Source organism: Pelodiscus sinensis, chromosome 6 (genome assembly GCF_052426305.1).
Source record: "Pelodiscus sinensis isolate ZL-2025 chromosome 6, ASM5242630v1, whole genome shotgun sequence".
Taxonomy (NCBI): Eukaryota; Metazoa; Chordata; order Testudines; family Trionychidae; genus Pelodiscus; species Pelodiscus sinensis.
The window spans coordinates 48,243,386-48,256,946 of NC_143057.1; the positions used below are offsets into that span (position 1 = coordinate 48,243,386).

Genomic DNA, 13,561 nt, shown 5'->3' on the forward strand with positions numbered 1-13,561 from the left:
CATCCAAAGCCCATCTGCCCCGAAGACAACTCTATTAGGAAAGGACATTCTTCTTTGTATTAAAAAAAAACGCATATCACAACAGCAATAACAAAAAAGAAAACAAAAATCCACTTTGAATAAACTGCCTGCTCCCTCCAGGAAAAGCGATATGAAACCAATTTAAGTAGGGATGATGAAAAGACACCAAACAAAACAGAAGTAATCCCACCAAGGAAAATACTATTATGATGAGCCCTCTTTCTTAAAAAGGTGAAGAGACCTTGAAGTTGCTGATTTTTTTTTTTAAAGAACATACCTGAAATATTGTTAAAAAAATCCCTAAAATCTGAAGTGCTCTCATGGCATCTGTAGAGAGTGAGGGAAGGAGGAGAGGGCAAAAGTAATTTCAATATACAAAATAAAACTGGTGTAAGAAAGCTGCACATAAACACAGACATAAAAGGTCATCTAACCCCGTATCCTGGCTTCTGATGGTGGCTAATGCCAGGTGCCCCAGAGGGAATGAACAGAACAGGCAATCATCACGTGATCCACCCTCTGTCGTCCAGTCCCAGCTTCTCACAAGAGAAGTTAAGTATCTTTTAATTTAATAATCATGCAACCGCACCAAGTCTTAGTGGCTACACAATTAATAAATGGCTCCTGGGGGCAGGGCAAGCACCCAGTGTGCTCCCGGCCCAACTCCCAGGGAGCCCCCTGCCACCCTGCGCTGCTGCCTCTATATCCCTACTTCTCACAGAGGCCAGGGACACCATTGCTGTGCATCCTGACTAACAGACATTGATGGAGCAATCCTCCATGAAATTACCTAGACTCTGTTACAGTCTTAGCTTTTACAACATTCTCTGGGAAAGAGCTCCACAGGTTGGCTGAGCATTGTGTAAATAAATACTTCCTTTTGTTTGTTTTAAACCCACTGTCTATTAATTTAATTGGATGACTCCTGATTCTTGTGTTATGAGAACAAGAAGGACTAAATAACTCTTCCTTATTTACTTTCTCCATTCTAGACGGTTTGTATAGAACTCTAGCATATTCCCCCTTAGTTGTCCCTTTTATAAGCTGAAAGTCCCAGTCTTATTATCTAGCCTCACATGTTCATACTCCTATTCATTTTTTGTTGCCCTTTTCTTTTTTTCAGTTCCAATATATCTTTTTTGAGGGGTGACTACATCTGCACATACCTATTTGCACTTTAGGAATGAAGAGTTTTAGTTTCTCAAAGAAAGGACATATCTCTGATCAAATTCAAGGATCCACTGAACACGTTAAAACAAATAACTTGAACCTATGAAGTTAAATTCTCTGCTGGTAGAAGTTGGCATACCTCCACTGACTTGAAGGGAGCCCTGCCATCTAACACTAGTAAAGAATCTGGTACAGTTTCTTCAAAAGAAGCAAGCAATATAACTCACTTTATTAGACTGCATGTAATAGACAAATCTTGCCCTCGGTTCAGAAAAACGGACCCCTGCAGCAGTATTTAAAAAAATGTGATTACTGTCCAAAAACGGAATTTAGTTAAGTCCTGTAAGAAACAAAGCTCTACATCCCAAGAAACTAATGACAAAAGAAGGATCACCTCAAGGTCTAGAACACTATTAATGATCATCCCTGATTTAAACTTAGGTAAGGTTAACTGAGGCTTGTACATACACTAATCTTATACTGTAAGTGCACCATCTTCTACTGATAACATTTCCCACTGTCACCTATATTTTCTTTTTAAATTTTCCTCTGTGTCAGAGAGAGAGAGAGAGCACACATGTGCCTATACTCATCTGCTATATATTTGAGAGAGTTTGTCTGTGAACGAGTAAGTCTGTCCATCTGTTTGTTCAAGAACTCCTCCTAAACGGTAAGAGCAAGGACCACCAAATTTGGTATGTGGCTTCCTCTTATAAAACTTAAAGCGAGGTCAGGGTTTGGTTGTGCGGGGACAGGAGGAGTGGTGCTGAAGCTTCTCTCCTTATGGGGCACATAAAACCTACAGAAAGACAGAGTCACCAGGCAGGTGAAAGTGGCTGGGGTGGTCCTGGACTGCCCCAGCCCCAAGCTCACTCACTCCGCGCATCACCCTTTAGAGAATTTGTATGGGGCCATTGCTGGCTGTTCCCCTTTGTCAAGGAGTGAGGGGGAAGTGCACAGTCTGTGCCATTCCTCACTCTGTCTGGGGCGCGCAGGAGGCAGATGAACTTGGAACTGACCCAGCCAGGGGACATGCATCTTCCCTCCCCCAGCTGCACCCATTGGAACTGCAGTGGCCATGGAGAGGCACTTCCCACCTGAGTCCAAGCTGCTGTCGTGAGAGTACTGGGGTTGTCTTCTCCCCCTCAGGGAAGGCTGCATACTGAACCTCTCATCCTCAGACCCACCCCAGAGCAATGATTTAAATGGAGAAAATAAAAAGTTAACTGAGTTAAGGACCCTAGCAACACCAGGGAAGTCTTCTAGTATATGCATAATTCACCTCTGAACTAAGTGAACATAATTGTAAACAAATGCTAAAATGACTGTATGCTCACAGGTCTCAGAAACAATGTTTTCTGTCATGTGTGAATGTATCTGTTCCATTAACGGTAAACATGAATCATTACAATTACAGAAGAACTATCTGTATCTCTGTGAAAGCCTGTGTGTTGATATTAACAATGTTGAAGGTCACTTTGCGACCTTTACACTAACAACAGTGTATCAGAAATCTGAGGTGTGTATATGTACCATATTACCACCTTTCACTCCTTGTTCAAAAACACAGGTGCAGATCTTTCAATGCAGGCAATTCAAATTTCAGTCGAACTATGTGAGCATACAAGATTAATAGGCATTTTGGTTGTCCAACAGTTTCATTGGCAATACTAGGATTCTAACCCCTGCCAAGCTTAAACACAGGTTTTTTCAAATAAGAGTTTAATGCCATGAGAAAAATCATTATTATAGCTGATGATTAACTTTTTACAATCATCTTGGTTCAGTGATTTCATCACATTTTGTAAGGGGAAGGGTAGACATGAAAGTCAGAGGCACTGGAGAGGGTTTGTCTCAGCAAGTCTGCGGGCAACATCGACGGCTTTTGTGGTAATTTTCTAGTCCATGCATGCCAAGCAAAGGGAAAGAAATAAGAACTTTCCAGCATTACAAAATGTCAAAAGAACCACTGGACTATTAGTTGAGGGCACACTTCTGTTCACATTCTTCCTCACAAATATAAAAGCAAATAGTGGGAAATAAGAGGCTGACAATATATAAGAACTGTAGTGTCCACAACTTATCTCCAAGTGGAAATACTGCAGTTTGTCAAGTTTCAGTATCAAGATCAGAAAGCAGAAGTATGACTAAATTCATAACCAAGACATAAGCAAAAATAAACTGTAGTCTAGACAGACTTGTGGAAGAATTCATATTCTTTTAAAAAACTAAGACTTATTTCAGTCAATTACATTTTGCCAGGAGATTGTGAAGGCCAAAACTATAGAAGGGTTCAAAAGAGAAGTAGGTAAGTTCATGTAGGATAGGTCCATCAATGGCTATTAGTGAAGATGGTCAGGAACACAGCCACAGACTCTGGGTGTCCCTAGTCTCTCAGTGCCAGAGGCTCGGTGTACATGAAAAGGGATGGATCACTCAATGATTGCTTATTCTGTTCATTCCCTTTGAAGCACTGGCCACCCTCAGAAGGCAGGATAGTGGGCTAAATGGACCACTGATCTGACTCAGTTTCACTTTTATGTCATCCAAGATTAGTTTTTTATGAATATATTTTACGGCAATCAAAAAGCTCCACACAAAGCAGTGGCTAAATAGCTAAAATTTTCAGGATTTATAAACCATTCGATTCTTAAAAATAAAAGGATGCAGACAATATACCATAGTGATAGAAATGTAGCCGTGTTAGTCTGGGGTAGCTGAAGCAAAATGCAGGACAATGTAGCACTTTAAAGACTAACAAGATGGTTTATTAGATGATGAGCTTTCGTGGGCCAGACCCACTTCCTCAGATCAAATAGTGGAAGAAAGTAGTCACAACCATATATACCAAAGGATACAATTAAAAAATGAACAAATATGAAAAGGACAAATCACATTGCAGAACAGGAGGGGGATGCGGGGGGGGGGGGTGGGAGGAAGGAAGGTAAGTGTCTGTGAATTGATGATATTAGAGGTAGGGAGAGTGGGATGTTTGTGAGTTAATGGTATTAGAGGTGATAATTGGGGAAACTATCTTGGTAATGGGTGAGATAGTTCAAGTGTTTGTTGAGTCCTTTTTGGAAAGTGTCGAATTTTAACATGAATGACAGTTCAGAGGATTCCCTTTCAAGTGCAGATGTAAAAGGTCTTTGTAGCAGAATGCAGGTGGTTAAGTCATTGAGAGAGTGTCCTTTCTGGGTAAAATGGCAAGAAACTGTTTTTTCTTTGTGATCTTGTCTGATATCTGTTTTGTGGGCATTAATCCTTTGGCGAAGTGTCTGAGATGTTTGTCCAATGTACATAGCAGACGGACACTTTCGGCACATGATAGCATAGATTATATTTCTGGATGCGCAGGAATATGTGTTCTTGATCTTATAACTCACTTGGTTAGGTCCAATAATGGTATCAGCAGAATGAATATGTGGACAAAGCTGGCAACGGGGTTTGTTGCAAGGGAAGGTACCAGGGTTGGTATTAGTGTGGTATGTCCTGTGGTGGTTGGTAAGAATCATCTTGAGGTTAGGTGGTTGTCTATAGGAGACTATGGGTCTGTCTCCCAGAGCCTCTTTGAGTATGGTATCCTGTTCCAGTATAGGCTGTAGTTTATTGATAATGTGTTGGACAGGTTTAAGTTGGGGGTTGTAGGTGAGACAGACCCATAGTTGTATGGGAGACAGACCCATAGTCTCCCATAGACAACCACCTAACCTCAAGATGATTCTTACCAACCACCACAGGACATACCACACTAATACCAACCCTGGTACCTTCATCTAATAAACCATCTTGTTAGTCTTTAAAGTGCTACATTGTCCGACAATATACCAGAGATGACCAAACCACAACTCTTCTTACATTTAAAGTGTGGCTCATGAAGCACACCATACTCTTCCCCCATCTTCCACCTACCAGATTGTGAGGAACTCAGACCTTCTGACCTTTTTATGGAGTGGTGGGGCTAGAGCAGAAATGAGTATGATGTGGCCAAGGGGCGGATCTGGCCTCCCTAACACTTTGATCTGGCCTGTGGACTGCATCTGGCCACTTTCTATTTATATCCTGCTGCCTGAGACAGAATTTCCAGACGGTGGCTTAGGCAACAGGATCCTATTTAAATGGCTCATGGCTTCTGGTCATGGTGCTACCCCAGCAGGGGCTGCAGCCGCAAGCCTTTTAAATAGTCATAGCAACCTTGGGAGACTGCCAGTCAACACAGTAGTGGCGGGCCGGGAGATGCGAGCCCTTTGCTGTGTTTTTAATTCAAAGCCTCTGGCCCCAGACAACTCTTAGGGCTGCTAGTCCGTATCCCCTCCCCTTCCACCTCAGACCTCACCCCTTCCAGGAGATGGATGGTGCTGGACCATGAGCTCGTACCAAAATTCATTAGGTGGCCCCCCTGCAAAAATTATTGCCCACCCCTCGGCTAGAGGCTTTTGCCCTGTGGGTCTTCAGCCCTGCAGGAGGCAATTTCTGTGGGTTGGGGCTTCAGCCCCACTGCGGGATGGTGGGGACCAAGTTTTTCTGCCCTGAGGGGAGAGGGGTACCGCCATACGGCTGAAGCCCCTATCCCAACCACCTTGCTGTGGGGCTGAAGCCCTGACTCCTGGCAGTACCTTCTGCATAGCAGAAGCCCCAAGATTCCCCTGCCCATAAGGCAGAAGCCTCTAGTCCCACCATCTAACCACAGGGCAGAAGCCTTAAGCCATGGCACTCATGCCTGGCTCTCGAACTTCTGAAGATCATCATTTGTATCTCCGAGGACCAGGAAGTTTGGCCATTCCTGCAAAATACTATATTAGTATTTTCTCCAAAAAAATCAAATGCATCCATTTCTGTTCTGGAGAAGAGTCCCTACCAAAGTCTCTGACTTCTGATCCCCCTCCCACCCTACAACTACAGGGTCCATTTAGTGGTTCCACTGTTTTTGTCAGGAAAAGGACTACAGAAAGTCCTCATGGGGTTTATCTTTCAGAAAAAAGCACCTAACACTGTTTGGTCCTATTCACACATCCAGTTAAACAATGTTCTATTTTTGTCAGCAATGCATATACAACATATACTATGGTTTCAATCCAAAACCTCACATGACCCAGGATTTGCCTGAAACATTCAAAGACCTCCTAAAAATGACAAAAAAGAATCAAGTCTCTCAACCACCCAGTGACTTGTTTCTACATTTGGGGAAACAAGAATAGCAAGGTTTAGGTCAACATTTTCAAATAACTCTCCATTAACTTTGAATGTCTTGATTTTTAGGTGCCTGATCTGAGACTTGTCCAAGGTAATAAAAAAACACCTTTAACAAAGCTAGGAACACAACACAACTAAGTGGAGTCTAAGTCTTGTACTTAAGCCACCAAGTCACATTTCTCTTCCAGTTCCTTCCTAGAGTTTTGAATTCAGAAGGTTACAGAAATTGTGTACACATCTCAGCATCAAGAAATGCGAAGTGGGGAAAGGAACTCATGTATGGTATGGTTAGGAGAAACAGCAAAAATATATTATAATCTCAACATTAGGGGGAAAAGAAAACAAGCAACTATATCCAATTGAGGACTTTGAAGAGAAAATGTTTGCTGAATGCAGCTTCAAGACATAAGAGTATCACAACAATACCCTTCATGCTTATTTTAAAAAACAACACCCAGGCACCACATGTTTCTCTTAGTACAGTGAGGACAAATCTGCAGTCCTCAAGTGGGTAATAAAACTAGCAATCTGCTATCTAAATCAACATTTGTCACCTCAGGTTAATTTAAAATAATGTAAATGTTTGCCTTACAGATTTATATTTATTGAAGGTATATTTTAGTAAGTTTATATTTCTTTCACCAAGGCTAAATTTCATAACCAGGCTACCATCTCTTCTACCTCTTGTTGCTAGGTAACCCTTCATCCATTTGACAGCATGTCAATGCTCAGAATATATTAGGTAGAAGTATAAAACACTTTATAACGTAAGTTTCAACTGAGCTTGTTCTTTCCACTGGGCAAAGATGTTTATCACCTTTGGTGTACCTTTAAATCAGAAAAACATTTGTGTGACACTTTGCATGTCAGAGACTGAAAGCTTAGTAGCAATGACTGTGGACTTAAGTACCTCGATGCATAAAGCAAGCTGCACATAATGGGCCTAATCCTGGAAAATGTAGCAGGCTCACAGATTCTCCAGGATCTGGCCTAAAATTAAATAAATATCTGTTCAACAGGAAAGTTGACTGTCCGTGCATTCATCTTCTGTCCACACAAGAACTATATGTTTTACCACCAGCTCTTTTGAGCAAGGACACTTGAAAAACATCAAAACAGACTATAATTTTTAACTATATAATATGCTTTGAAAGGGCTACAAAATCCATCCTAAAAACCATGAAGGTTAAATTGACAGCCAACTAGTGTGCAAGTACACTTAAACTGACTCAACTGTCAAGATTTCTAGCAAATCTACGGTCAGATGGATGTATATCTGCTGATGTTCCTTGACATCAACATTTTGTAAGCAATAAATAAATAAAAATACTTGGCTTAAATACGCTTGGAAAGCTTACAGAAAGGAATTCAACTATCTACAACATTTTTCAATGTTATTTTTTAAATGAAACATCAGCAAGATAATTAACTGTACCAAATACATTAGAGGAGATAATAAAGTAGGTTTACTGTACTTCATCCTGATCAGGTAAAAGCTAAAAGCTGTTTTTTTTCCCTGGTTCCTCATAATGAAAAAGATTAAATAATTAAAACAGTTAAAAAATAAAAGATATATATAAAAGCAAATATAAAAAAGGCCAAAAATGGAGAAGAAAAAAAAGAATCTAAAGTTTTCACCAAAATCTAATTAAATTACACTACATTTGGCCTCGGAGTATACTTCAATTCTTGTAGCCTCAATTGAGAAACATTGGATAATTCTTGTGACAAGTTTTCCACGCATCTTAAACAATTTCTAGGACTTTAGTAAATGCATTGCCTGAACAGCATTCTAACAATTCCAGAGAATGAAATATTTTAGTAAGGTTAAAATCACTGACAACTTCAAGAATTTGCCTGTCAGAGAGAGAGGAAAGGCTTCAAAATGTTTGTTAATTAAACCTTAAAAATATATTTAGAAAATAAATCTGTGTCTTCTTTTGGACCTCCAATTATCTCACTATAAAGAAAGAATAAAAGGTATGCCCTCATCTTCCCCCAATTTTAATTTGTAGTTGTATCAGTATTAAAACCATTTGCAGTCTTACAAGAATTGCCACACCCTCCTTTCAAGTTCTCCCATCCACAATTAACATCCTCAAATAAGGACAACATAATGAACGCACAAAAGTTGCTCTCAACAACCAGGAAACAGTCTAATAATAAAAAAAAAAATTAACAAAGAATTACACAGGAGAAACCTGAAGCCACACAAAAATATTAACGTACCACTGAAAATGCATAACTTGAAAAAAGCACTGACTTGCTGTGTCCCCTTTTAAATCTCCCTTCCTGGAGTTCTGGACACAGCTTGGGAGCAGCTCAGACTGCAACTGAACTTTAACTTGTTGGGTCCAATACAAGTAATAGACAACATTACTGATCACCTGGTGAGCTTGGCTGCCTGCCTTTTTAATTCCTGCTTCTGTCAGGAATGAATGTACTTACGTGTTAAACTTTCTTTCCAGATATAACATGTTTTTGCATAGTTTCAAAAATAAAAATGTAGAATTACATACTAATTGTAGTATGATAAATATATTTTCAGGTAGAAAAAGTCTCCTGCAGAACTTCAGCACTGGACTTTGAACATTTTATATAAAGAACAAGAAGCAGTCCTGTGGCATTTTAGAGACGAACAAATACATTAGGTCATGAGCTTTTGGTTTACCCACAAAAACTCATGACCTAACGTATCTGTTAGTCTCTACAGTATCCCAGGATTACTTGTCATTTTTAAAGTTAGAGACTAACATGGCCTAGACAGTATTTGGTCCTGCCGTCAGTGTAGGGGACTGGACTCGATGACCTCTCGAGGTCCCTTCCAGTCCTAGTATTCTATGATTACCCCCTCTGAGATTTTATAAAAAGATTAGAAAGCAGTAAAATTTTTTAGAGATGATGGTCCTATGCATAGCTCATCTTCAAAACTGCAACATTAATATCTCATTAATATTCATTGTTGTAACTATTTATGGACACAAATCAAACTAAGTGCACCCTAATATGGTTCAAAAATATACCTCAGTAGCTCGAGATCAAATTATGCCCGAACAACTTGAGTACATCTCATTTATTTTCTCCTCTGTTGATCTGTACAATATATACCTCTAAACCGGGTAGCTAAGATGAAAGGTTAGCCATTTCTCAAGTGGCTATAGTTCAAAACAGAACCAACTAAATCACACCGTGCTGTAAATAAAACATCTCTACACAGTTTAGATTAATGAGTGACACAGGTGCAAGCAAGGGCACCACTCACCCTTTCACGCACTCAGATGCAAAGGCTGACTAATGCCAGGTAACCAGACATCTCCCACCGCACTGTGCAGCGTCTCATTTCCAAGTTCTGACTCCTGGCTTGGTGATAAATTGCAGAGCTACTGACAAGCAGCAGCAGCAGTAGCAGTCACTGCTGCCCACTCACGCCTGTACTAGTCTGCAGGCTGGTTAACTATAGCTTTTTCAATCCTGTATTCTGTTATCAAGCAGAGAGACTGACTTCCAAAATAATACAAGATGGTCATATGACCGACCACCCAGACATGTGTGTCCACCCTGAAGTGTGTGTGCATGAGCAAGACAGATATGCATGCCAAAAACATGGGGGCAGGCCATCTTACTCTGAATACAGCCTTACAAAATGAAAACTACATTGTCCTTCTATTACTGCCAAACTGACCTTCCAAACAGAGCCAAATAACCAGATTGCGAATATTAAAGTCATCTTTAATGGGGCAGAACAGGTGAAAAATTCTGTTTATTATCAGAATAACTTAAATCCTGGGAGCATGCAGAATGTTATTATTATTCCTGAACAGAAAATTATATTGACAATCCAAAAATGTAGAAAGAAGTAGTCTTTAAAATTTCTCCTTATTGATGCCCAAAACCCTAAAGTAAAAGCAGAGCAATGGATTTTTTTATTAAATTACTTCATTTAAATTGAATACAAAATCATTACTGAATAACTTGAGAGTTTGCAAATACTTTATTTTCAGTATCTTACAAATAGGCAGTTTTGAATGATCCAAGTATTTTCATATTTCAAAAGATGGTTATTTTATTGTACTAGAGTAACAAAAGTGGCTCATCTTTATAACTCATTGTTTTTACAGTTACAGCCTAACACGGTTACCCCTCTAAAAACCTCACAGTTAAGTTTGTAGCCAAAAGACAAGTAGATGTATCTCTAGCAGAAGAAACTGAGTTGAGATTGGAGAAGTGGTAGTTTTCAACACCATAAAGAGCTCTGCAATATTAAAATACAGCAATGGAGGTGTATGTCATGTGACAAACATTTATACTAAGAACTACCATAGCTATGGCAATCAATCTTTCGGTTATTTCCCTTTTCAGCATGGCAACATATTGGTGAAGGAGTGGGTAAGAGATGTATTCATTCCAAGCCAGGTTTCTCTGTATGATGGCCACCTTCTCCTAGGGGAGCTTGCTATCCTCTGTGAAAAGATAAATCACTCTGAAGCTAAATTAAAATAAGGGCTCCTCTTCTTCAATCTCTTCCTGATAAGCAGTATCAACCACTTGATTTAATTCTTCAAACAACTATAGATCATTATTTTTATCAGCATAGCATGCTTAGAATTAAAAAAAAAAACAGCAACAAAAAAAACCCCATAAAAACACACCCATTACTTGAAAACTATGGCAAAAGAAGCATACAATTTAATGCATTTATTCAGAATTTCTCTGTAGCTATATTGAACAGGCTTGGAAAATTTACTCAAAACATTTACCAACAAAAAGGCTATGCCAACAGCTTAATATCTGTCAGGCAAAGTACTTGAAGGCCATGCTTCCCTGCCATTTACAGGAATAAAGTAACTGTACATTGCTTCTTCTCTACATGTAATTAACTGTAACATATTGCCAGTCAACCTTCTGGTTTGTTTGTTTTTTTTCCCCAATATTAGCAGGCCGTGTCCTGTGCTCACTAAACTGGACAACCCTGCCTTTCTGGCTGCTTTCATTTTTGCGGCCAGAGAGTGTGATGATGCATTCTGTCACCCAACAGGAAAAACTTTTTTATATATAGAGAGAGATACAATAATCTCCTTTTGCTGTTCTAATACATTGTTTCCTTTCCTGGAGAAAAGATCATGAGTTGTCTTCTCCTGCATTACTGTCACACTGAGAACCAGTACACTCAGGGTGCCAGCTTAAAACCCAGCTCCCTGCGCACACCAGCTCTTGGGGAGCTACCTTCATCCCGCCACATGTAAACATGTAACTGCTGAAATTTTCAGTGGTTTCATGTTTACCAGAATACATGCATTTTAACAACCCTAGTATGTACGTATACACACACTTAAAAGAATTAAGTAAAAACACATCTAAGCTGGAAAAATGCTAGAACTGAAGACTGGCCTATACAATCTTAATTCAGCCGATTTACACATATGCAGACATACTCTTTTTTCCCCACAGGAACATAGTCTCATGCATTGCACAGAATGGATGATGCTCACCTAAGAAGCAGTTATTCAATACTTTATTTTATATTTTTTGTCCATGCTGTCTTTATTTACCAGACACAATTAAAATGACTACAAAGACAGAATTATTCATTTCCTCACGGACTTCTCTATGGTGCTCATCTGTACAGTATCTGAATGTTTCACAAACATGGGAAGTGAAGGGGAGGTACTAACCCTACTTTACAGATGGGGAGCTGAGGCACAGAGCAACATTCCTTCTAATCTTTCCCCGTGTATGTGAGGAATTAATTTTTAATATGCACCAATATGGAGGTAATACATCATCTCCATATAGATGCACATAACAAAATTCATGTGGTTTTTGGGACTGCAGCAATAAGAGGGTGGGAAAAGACTCAAGGGCAGAGGGTAGGTGTGTGGGGGTGTGTGTGAGTGTTTCATCTGAGGGCGTAGGCTTTGGTGAGGGGCCGAGGATGAAGAGTTGGAGATGTCAACAGCTTCTCCCCCCCCCCCCACTTTCGCTTCTTCCCTCCCCCACACCCTCCTGTGAGGTTGGAGCAGCCCTCCACTCATGGTGGGCAGGGGACTGCTCCCAGGTACTGAGTAACCGGTTAAGCAGTTATCTCTAGTGGGGAAATATCTCTCACATCCCACAGCACCTCTGGGGCTGAGGCCAAGAGTGAGGATGGCAGCTCGGGGGCAGGGGGAGAAGTCTGCCCCAGGTATGTGGCAGAGAGAGGAGACACTCCCACCATTCTGTCCCTGCTGCAGCACCTGGGCTGGGGGAGAACGTCTCTCCCCATCCTGGGCAACTCCAGGGCTGGGGCCGGGTGTTTGGGGAATAAGGATGCTAAATTCTCTTTAATTAATTAACTGGTTACATGTTAAGTTTAACTGATTTTCTGTTTAAACAGGGGCAAGCAGGAGGGAAAGGTTACCATGGTCAGGGGCAGGTCCAGCTCTGCAAGGCTGCTGGCTCCCAGCTCATGCAGACTGGGAATCAGCAGCCTTGTGTAGGGGAAAAGTCTGAGAGGGGAGGCAGCGGGGGAGAGAGGAGAGAGGAGACTATTGACTCCCAAGTCAACAGCTTCCCCCCACCCTGCTTTCGCTTCTTCCCTCCCCCACACCCTCCTGTGAGGTTGGAGCAGCCCCTGCACTCATGGTGGGCAGGGGACTGCTCCCAGGTACTGAGTAACCGGTTAAGCAGTTACCTGTTATCTCTAGTGGGGAAGTATCTCTCACATCCCACAGCACCTCTGGGCTGAGGCCAAGAGTGAGGATGGCAGCTCGGGGGCAGGGGCGCATCAAGACAAGTCTCAAGTCAGTGCTGACTGTATGTACAAAGAAGAGTCTGACATATAGTACAAACACATGTACATTTGTGAAATATGGTATAACCACTATTCAAACATATACATACCATATTTCACAAATGCTCAGCACAATGGTTGCAAAATGTAAAGATATCTATGGGTCTTAATAATCACTTCTGCACTTGTGGGCAGGAAAAAAAAAACCTCTAAAATGAGTGAATGTATTTAACCATAACCATGCTAAGCTGTTCCTCTTTGTGGCAGAATACTGCTGACTTGATAGATAACATTTGCTCACATAAGCTAGTTAAATATGATTCAGCCCAGATGTGTATGGCTTTAATAGTCTTTGTTAGAAGACGTTGACAAAATATCAAAAAGTAAACATCCATCACACCATCTTAT

The 13,561-nt window shown here is 40.7% G+C and overlaps 1 protein-coding gene across 5 annotated transcripts in view; it reads right to left on the reverse strand.

Annotated features, from left to right (window-relative positions):
* The window catches only part of LOC102448748 (semaphorin-4D), a 121,718-nt gene that overhangs the window by 51,446 nt on the left and 56,711 nt on the right, over window positions 1–13,561 (reverse strand). The window contains exon 1 of one of the 5 annotated variants that reach the window (XM_075931881.2): window positions 8,614–8,734. The exons of 3 other annotated variants lie outside the window; for them this stretch is intronic. The gene's annotated coding sequence lies outside the window, so the exon portion shown is untranslated. Of the gene's footprint in view, window positions 1–8,613; window positions 8,735–13,561 lie in introns of those variants that run through there. One more of the 5 variants, XM_075931885.2, reaches the window with a different exon arrangement.